The 9,727-nt window shown below is 33.3% G+C and overlaps 1 pseudogene; it reads right to left on the bottom strand.

Annotated features, from left to right (window-relative positions):
- Positions 1 to 7,093: 7,093 nt before the first annotated feature.
- Positions 7,094 to 8,612, bottom strand: LOC149209388 (G-type lectin S-receptor-like serine/threonine-protein kinase SD2-5 pseudogene; annotated as a pseudogene).
- Between the last annotated feature and the right edge of the window lie 1,115 nt (positions 8,613 to 9,727).

Below are 9,727 nucleotides of genomic sequence, written 5' to 3'. Positions count from 1 at the left end.
TGGTTATCTACTGGGGCCATTTCGATGGAGAGAAACAAGTCCATCTTTGAAAATTAAGCTCAATCTTATATCCATGTAGCTATAAATTTTCTTGCTTTACTATCATCCATACCAGAATAAAGTGGAAATTTTAAATTACAAACCCTAGGATATTTTTGATGGGGCATCTCAAAAAAATCCATTAATGGGAGGTGCAGGAGGTGCCATTCAATAGACCGATTCAAACTTCTTCTCATTTCCTTCTAACATTGAACATGCTACAAACAATTATGTTAAGTTGTTTACTCTCAAGCTCCTATTGTAGTTAGCTGCTTATCCACATCTTACTGCAATAAATATGTATGGGGACTGTTTAGTTGTTATAAAATGGTTGCAAGGAATTTACAGAATCAAAAAATATATGCTCCTTCCACTCTACTAAAAATATATTTAAAAATATGTGTCCTTTCCTCATATGGATTTCACTCATATATACATAGAACATAAATAAACAACATATCGACCTTCAAAAAGAGAACTTCCATCGGATTAAGGATAGTGGGAAATCAAGGAGAACAATGAAGGCACCGTCCAGTTCCACCAACTATGTCATTAGGTGTAATTAGCACATTTATTTACCCCCATTAGCTCATATGTTTCAAGCAATTTCATTTTTGGATAATATATATTGACAATGTCTACATCCTTCTTATAATTATACAACATTTTTTGAACAAATATATAGGCAACATGATTCTATGAGACTGCAAAATACAAGCAATATATCATGAATTAGAGTTCTTTGGGTTTTCTCAAGCTTGGTTCTTTGGTTTTATTTCTAATTATATATGGACAACATATAAGAAAGATATCATGAATCAGAGTTCTTTTTGTTTTCCTAGGCTTGGTTCTTTGTTTTTTTTTCTAATTATATATGGACATACAATATCTTTTTTACTATGAGGACCAAGAAGATAAATTCAACTGATTAGCTTTTTGAGCCTATAGCAGTCTATTTTTTAGTATACTTACTCATGATGTATATGCATAATCATACTTCTTTTTGACAAACTATATGTAAGGATAATTGTCATATGAATGTTGTGAATTTTGCATTCAACTTATTTTATTCTGACCATAAATAGAAATATACTCTCTCTCTCTCTCTCTCTCTCTCTCTCTCGATATATATATATATATATATATATATATATATATATATATATATATATATATATATATATATATATATATATATATATATATATATATATATATATAGATATAAATATAAGTAGGTTTAGTTCTTTCTTTGATTAGTGTAGTTATTTAGATAAATGGTTGGTAAATCCAAAAAACAAAAAAAACAAATATATTATTATACATCTCACATTATCAATATTAAACAAAAAAATCATTAATGTAGAATTAAAAGAAATATAACAAGATTCTATTGAAATTCACTCCACTTTATTTTGGAGTTTCTTTAGGCTTTGTTACGATAAACCAATACTATAACTTACTAATACTAGATGCCCAAAAAATTGTAACTCATATTAATATAACATTTTTTAATAATAAAAAAATAAATAGAGAATAAATATTTATATATATCAAATTTCAAAATATTGTTTATTTTTCCTATCAAAAAATAAATTCACATTTTCATATACATGTCCACCATATATTCATGTATGTCGATCTCACAAATCTATTTAAAATTTGGCAGAAAGCCAGTGGAAGAGTATTACAAGAATAGATATCCAGATATAAGTTTGTTATATCCAAAAAGTAAAATGACATATAATATGTTGATACAAGAAAAGAAACATAAAATTGCTCTTTTAATTCATTTATATACAACCACTTTAAAAATCCATAGCAAAAAATCCAAACATCTGATGCATCATAGACCCAATGAAAATTCTATGATAATACTCATGGAATTTGTGTTTTTGAGACCTAAATCATCCAAAATCCCATGATTCTTAGAGAAAAATCCCCCCTAAGTATTAACTTCGTTGTAGACATGAAAAATAGTGAACATATTAAAGGAGTGCTTTAAACTAACTATCTTATTAACAAGAAGCAAAATCATCTAATTGTTACATATTATCTCATTAACAAGAAACAAAATCATCAATTTGTTACATATTATTGGTCTAGCGACCCAAATGAGAACCAACCTGAGTCTCCAAATACTTGGAAAGAATGAACATCAAAGCCCTTAATTCTGCAAAATTGTTTCATAACACTACTATATATAATGCCAAACTAATATATAGTGAATATCAAATTGCTTACTAAGAACAGACTGTACGCGTGAACCTAATGGAGACTCAACTTTCATATTGAAAAACTGAAGCAACTCTTCCATTCTCAAATTGAGCAACCCTTTGGGTGCATTCAAGGGGCATGCTTGCATCCATTTACAATTTTACTTAGCCATGGATGGAATGGTATCACTCGTCGGCCTCAAATAACCAGCATATGGGGCAAAAGGAGGTCTGCAAGTGAATGGAGTGTCCTTTTTCTCCAAGTCCCCCACTAATATTCACACCACAGTTTCCATTGAAGGTCTCAGTGCACTGGTAACTTTTTTTTTTTTACAATTGAAAGTTATGTTTCCATAGTTATAAATAGATGTTTCAATCATGTACCAGTGACATCAGGAAAGGGAGAAAAATAAGGAGTAAGCGCAGCAGGAAAACCCATACAATATGGTTCAACCATAAGAAACCAGAGAGAGGGAGACGGATTTATACCCTTGCCCTATTAATATAGTGACTCGAGTGCTTTTGAGGAATGTAGGCCTCCTCACGTACTATGAGGAGGGTACATCCCTGAAAGTGTACTCTGCCTTATTGGTGCATGTGATCTGCGAATGGAATGTCTAGCAGTAGGCTTTTCGTATCAGTTTTGTGTTGTGGTATAGGCCCACTATCCAAGAGATAAGAGGATTTCCCCCAGTTCCTTGATGTCCCCCATGGTGTTCCATATAAAATTAAACTTGCACACACTCATGGATATGTTGGGCCTCACGCAGTTCGTCCATCAAATTTTCAGGTCCATGGTCGAAAACTACAAATTTATTCTTTTTCTAGAGAGGAGGCTAGGTGTGTCTCATTATTAATCAACACCATTGAACATTCTTCTAGTGATGGGTAGCGTATTAGTTTCCCTTTTTTGTATTATGTTGATTATTTGACTCAAGTGCCACGTTGCATTAAATAGACTCCCATTTTTTTGAGGTAGTTTTGCATGGCTTTAGATATATGTCGTTTGTTGTCGAGATAGGCGAGGAAGAGTTTCCCTTTTTCTCCCAATATTTTTTGTTTATTTTTTGAGAGTTTTATGGAGACAAGGTCTACATTTTATCGTCGCCCTCCAAGGCCAATCAATGAGGCCCATATGCACATGTGGGGGAAAATGATTCCCAAGAGGGGTATGCCAAAGCTTCTGGCCAGGATTTTAGATGAGGCATTCGAACTACTAGCCAATTTGGATGACCATTCATTTGTCATGATGGCATATTCATACATGGGGATTGATTGGAGAGGGTATCCCAACACCTTATTCATGAAGATTGAGCCTCGACATGATAGATGTAATAATATTTTTTTCTTTAAATTAATCTAGTTTCATTTTCTTGCATTAATGAATTTGAATAAAATTTATTATAGTATGTTCTTTAACTTGTTTTATTAATTTGTTTAATGAAACTGACTAATTATTTGTATGTACAATATATTTTTTAGAGATCATCTCATATGATGGGGACATGCTTCCTCCCCCACTGTGGGATGGAGGGGATGAGGAGATGGGCAAGGTCCAAGAGGGTGAGGCACATCCTTGGGGTAGTGTGGGTGTTCGGGGGTGGAAGACTACCATGCGATTTTGGATGGAATACTGTCATAGATTGGCCATATCTTTAGTTTGACTGGAAGACCACCCTCTGAGGCCTCGAGATATCAACATAGGTATGATGTCCATGGATCTCTACAGGGAATATTCGTAGCATTTGATGTCTGTTATGTGGCATGTTATTAGAGCTAGTAGTTTACTAGCAGCGATGAGGGTTGGAGGGCATCATGCAGCAACACATCCATTAGATGCGGGTGATCATGATGATAATGCTCATGATGATCATCATGATGATGATAATCATCATGATGATGATAATCATCATGATGATGAGGATGGTGATGTTGATGCTTCTTGTGGCTCCACACCATTGGATCATGTTCGTTAGGTGATCGGTGATCCTTCTGTTAGTTCACCTACTTGTGATTTGCCACATGATGAGATGCCAGAGCTAGAGGATGTTCCATATGTTTCTCCTAATAGATCAGGCCAACTACCTTCTCCTGTAGATCATTCGCCTTCTACTCTAGACCAGTTACCTCTTAGTCCTCCACCTTAGCTGAGTTCAACATATGTACTTGATCAGGAAGTAGTTGACCATCCATCATATTTTACTATATACCAGGGTGCAAGAACTACTATATCTGTTGTACCAAGCACTACTATATCCACTTATTTGACTTCATGTTCTATTTATTTGAATTATATATATATATATATATATATATATATATATATATATATATAGATATAGATATATATACTAGAGTCTAGGAAGAGGTAAAGAAATTTTCAGGTAACATCCCATCATGGCACAGTGACTTAGTGGATGAATTCCCCAAATATTGGATGGCAAAAATGCCTCCAAAATACTTTCAAGCACTCCCATTGCATATTTGTTGGTGGCATCTGGATGGATAGAAACAAGTCCATCTTTGAAAATCAACTTCAATCTCATATCCAAGTATCTATAAATTGCCTTGCTTTACTATCATCCCTAACACAACCTCCCTCAACTACTCATATCATAAATATGACTAAAGTGGAAATTTTAAACTCCAGACCATGGGATATTTTTGATCAGGCATCTTAGCAAAATCCATTAATGGGAGGTGCATGAGGCACCATTCAATAGATCAAATCACACTTCTTCTCATTTTCTTGCAATATTGAACATGCTACAAACAATTATGTTAAGTTTTTTACTCTCAAGCTCCTACTATAGTTAGCTTCTTATCCACATCTTACTGCGATAAATATATATGGGGACTATTTAGTTGTTATAAAATGGATGCAAGGAGTTTACAGACTCAAAAAATATATGCTCCATCCACTCCATCAATATCTTTAGAAATATGTCTCCTTTCCTCATATATCTTTCACTCATATGTGCATATAACAGAAACAAACAAGATGTCAACCTTCAAAAATAGAACTTCCACTGGATTAAGGATAGTGGGAAATCAAAGAGAATAATGAAGGCACCATCTAGTTTCACCAACTATCGCACTAGGTGTAACTAGCACATTTATTTACCCCATTAGCTTATATGTTTCCAACACTTTCATTTTTGGATAATATATATTGATAATGTATACATCCTTCTTACATCTATACCTCCTTTTTTTTAACAAATCTATAGGCAACATGATTCTAATAGACCGAAAAATCTAAGCAAGATATCGTGAATCAAAGTTCTTTTGGTTTTATTGAGCTTGGTTCTTTGGTTTTATTTCTAATTATATATAAATGACATCTAAGAAAGATATCATGAAACAAAGTTGGTTTTTCCAAGCTTGGCTCTTTGTTTTTTATTTCTAATTATATATGGACATACAATTTTTTTTTTACTGTGAGAACCAAGAAGATAAATTCAAGTGATTATTTTTTTGAGCTTATAGCAGTTTATTTTTTATTATAATTACTCATGATGTATCTGCCTATTCATGCTTATTTTTGATGGACTAATTGTCATATGAATGTTGCCACATGTACTTTCAACTTCTTTTATTTTGACTATAAATAAAAATATAAACTCTATCTCTTATATATATATATATATATATATATATATAGAGAGAGAGAGAGAGAGAGAGAGAGAGAGAGAGGTAAGTCTAGTTCTTTCTTTGATTAGTGTAGTTATATAGATAAAATGGTTGGTAAATGCCAAAAAATCATGAAAAACAAGTACATTATTATACATCTCACATTATCAAAATTAAACAAAAAAATCATTAAAGTTAACTAACTTATTAATTATAAAAATTAATTAATATGTAAATGTTAGAATCTTTCACAAACAAATTGTATAGATGTTTACTATATAGATAAAGTGGTTGGTAAATGCCAAAAAATCATGAAAAACAAGTACATTATTATACATCTCACATTATCAAAATTAAACAAAAAAATCATTAAAGTTAACTAACTTATTAATTATAAAAAGTAATTAATATGTAAATGTTAGAATTTTTCACAAACAAATTGTATAGATGTTTACCCTCTCAGAATCTTTTGGAACTAAATTGTGCAGATGTTTACCCACACTTTATTTTCAAAGGATTCTCACAATATAAATAATTGTGGAAATTTGTATCATTCAAATTAATATGTAATTTAATCACATATACAATTAAAAGAAATATAGCAAGATTCCATTGAAATTCACTCTACTTTATTTTAGAGATTCTTTAGACTTTGTTACGATGAACCAATACTATAATATACTAATATTAAATGCCCAAAATAGTGTAACTCATTAATATAACATTTTTTTATAATAAAATATAAATATAAATTAAAAATTTATATATATCAAATTTTCAAATATTATATATTTTTCCTATCTAAAAATAAATTTGCATTTACATCATGTATTTAAATCTCACTGATCTATCTAAAATTTGGTTGACAGCCATTTGAGAAGTATTACAAGAATAGATATCCAAACCTACTTGCGAGATATCCAAAAAGGTAAAATCACACATAATATGTGTGTTTTTGAGACTCCTAAATCATCCAAAATCCCATGATTCTTAGAGAAAAAGTTGCCCTAAGTATTAACTTCTTTGTAAACATGAAAAATAATCAACATATTAAAGCAGTGTTTTAAACTATCTCATTAACAAGAAGCAAAATCATCCCATTGTTACATCTTATCTCATTAACAAGATGCAAAATCATCCCATTGTTACATCTTATTGGTCTAGCGACCTAGTTGAGAACCAACCTCGTCTCCAAATACTTGGAAAGAATGAACATGATCAAAGCCCTTAATTCTGCGAAATTGTTTCATACTACTACTATATATAACGCCAAACTAATATAAAGTGAATATCGACAGGCTTACTAAGAGCAGAATCCACGGGCGAACCCAAGGGAGACTCAGCTTTCCGATTGAAAAACTCGAGCAACTCTTCCATTCCCAAATTGAGCTACCCTTTGGGTGCATTCACAGGGCATGCCTGGGTCCATTTACCGTTTTACTCAGCCATGGATGGAGTGGTATCGCTGGTGGACTTCACATAATCTGCGGAAGGGGCAAAAGGAAATGTGCAGTCTAATGGAGGATCCTTTATCTCCAAGTTCCCCTCTAATATTCGTACCACTGTTGCCATCGAAGGTCTTAGCGCCGAATTGCTTTGGATACACCATAACGCCGTCTTTATCAACCGGTAAGCCTCCTGAAAATCCTCTGGCCTTTGGAATTCCAATGCACTCTCGATTAACTCTTCCATTTTATCTTCCCTCGTTTTGTTAAAAGCAATGGAAGGAAAATACCAGTTGTCCGAATCCCGAGTATTATCGACGTTCCTGCGCCCGCTGATAATCTCAAGTAGTACCATCCCGTAGCTGAAGACATCGCTCTTAGCCGTGATTCCTGCTGCCAAAAGCCATTCCGGCGCCATGTATCCAGGCGTACCCTTCACGGCTGTAACCAGGTGGCTTTCTATATCTCTATTTAGACATCTCGCCATGCCGAAATCGGACACTTTCGGCTTGAAATCCTCATCCAGCAGAATGTTCTGAGGTTTAACGTCCAGATGCAGAATACAAAGCCTCGACTCCTCGTGCAGGTAAGCAAGTCCCCGAGCGGTATCGAGAGCAACAGAATATCTAGTTTTCCAATCCAGATTCTTGTCTGAGCCGAAAAGCCATTTATCAAGAGACCCGTTGGCCATGAATTCGTAAACCAGAATACGATGATCACCTTCCACACAAATACCATGCAATCTCACAAGATTGGAATGATTGATGGACGATATGGTGGCGATTTTTGCACAAAATTCTGATAGTCCCTGCCTGGACTGGTTTACCAGACATTTCACAGCCACCGGTGTACCATCCTTCAAAATTCCTTCATGAACTGTGCCGAATCCTCCCTTCCCAATCTCTTTGCTGAATCCGCCTGTCGCGATCTCAATGGCCTGGTAAGTGAATATTGCAGGAAGTCCAGTCAGATTCTTCAGATATTCTCGGTCGAATTCATTGGCACCTTCAATATCTTTTGGAGTAGATTTTTGTTTCCGCGTTCTCTGCCACCCGGAGATCAATTGCCAGGCAACAAAAGAAACAAATAAGCTGCCATGAAGTGGGAGGAGGATATATGGCACGAGGATATATGGCACAATTCCTCTGGCTGTGAACAGCACGACCAAGAAGCTCACCACAAAATCCACGCCCAACGCCAACGGGCTGAGGAAGAGTAATCTGATAATTCGAGATGTAAAACCGCCCGCATTCTCATCTGGACTTTGCGCAGAATCCATCACTTACGTTCGCCTGCATACATTAATCAGACTGCATGCTTATATTCTCTGATCCTAGCCCGGAGAGTTTATATTGTCAAATCGTCACGGGTCTACGGCCAATTAAGAGAGTTCATAAAAAAATTGCACACTCCGAAGTAGACTTTTAGAAATTTCAAGATACATGCCCTGTGTTTTACACGTATCCATCGCCAACGTGAGAAATGGTGCAGAAAGCAACACCATGGTTTTCCATAAAAGAATGACAAAGACGCATTTACTATGTGTATTGCCTTGCATTGATCGGTTGTCAATTACAACACCACTAGGTAACTGGATAGGATTTTGGAGCCGTTGCCTTTTTGTACACTGTTGAAATTATAACTTTATTCAATGTTTATGAAGCAAGTATAATGGGTAGGTTATTATATAGGTTGTTACGTTTGAATTTGTTTAAAATTTGGTAGAAATTTGTTGGAATCACATGTTTTAGTGGTGAAGTCTGCATAATTTAAGTGGCTCAAGCATTTTTCAAAGTGCGGAATCTGTATATGTAATCAACAACATATTTTAAACAACAAAAGAAAAAGATTTGACCAAAAAAAATTGGCGAGAATTTAACCATAAAACTGCAAAATATTTAATACTTAGACATTGTCTCTAAAAAATTATGAACTATTTTATTAAATGCATAACTTATTATCAATAAAAAGAGCTAAAAGAGGCACAATCTAACTTATAGATGAAATGACATTTTTGATATCTGGCAATACAATTTCAATTAATATTGTGATTTTTTGTTATTTAAAATATACTTTAGAATACATAAATGGATTCAACATCCTCAAAAACCCCTGGAATTATACATATTAAACAAATTTCTTTTATTACATATAATTTAAAACATTTTTCCAATTAAAATTGGAATTTTAAACATTACAAATATAAAATTATTTAAATTTCAAGAATATAATTTATTGATTTATTCTTATAGATTGAATATTAAAATATTATTTGAAAAATATTTCGAAGCAAAATATGTTTTATGCATTAGCAAAAAAATTTGGAATGCAATATGTTTTCTTATATTATAAATGGCTTAAATAAATTATTTTTAATAAATAAAAATCTCTTTT

This window comes from Pinus tabuliformis, chromosome 1_2 (assembly GCF_031772625.1).
Source record: "Pinus tabuliformis cultivar Carrire ecotype Pingquan chromosome 1_2, CPIR1, whole genome shotgun sequence".
NCBI classification, from domain to species: Eukaryota; Viridiplantae; Streptophyta; class Pinopsida; order Pinales; family Pinaceae; genus Pinus; species Pinus tabuliformis.
The sequence above is the reverse complement of the archived record's forward strand: the minus strand, read 5'-3'. Positions and strand labels throughout refer to the sequence as shown.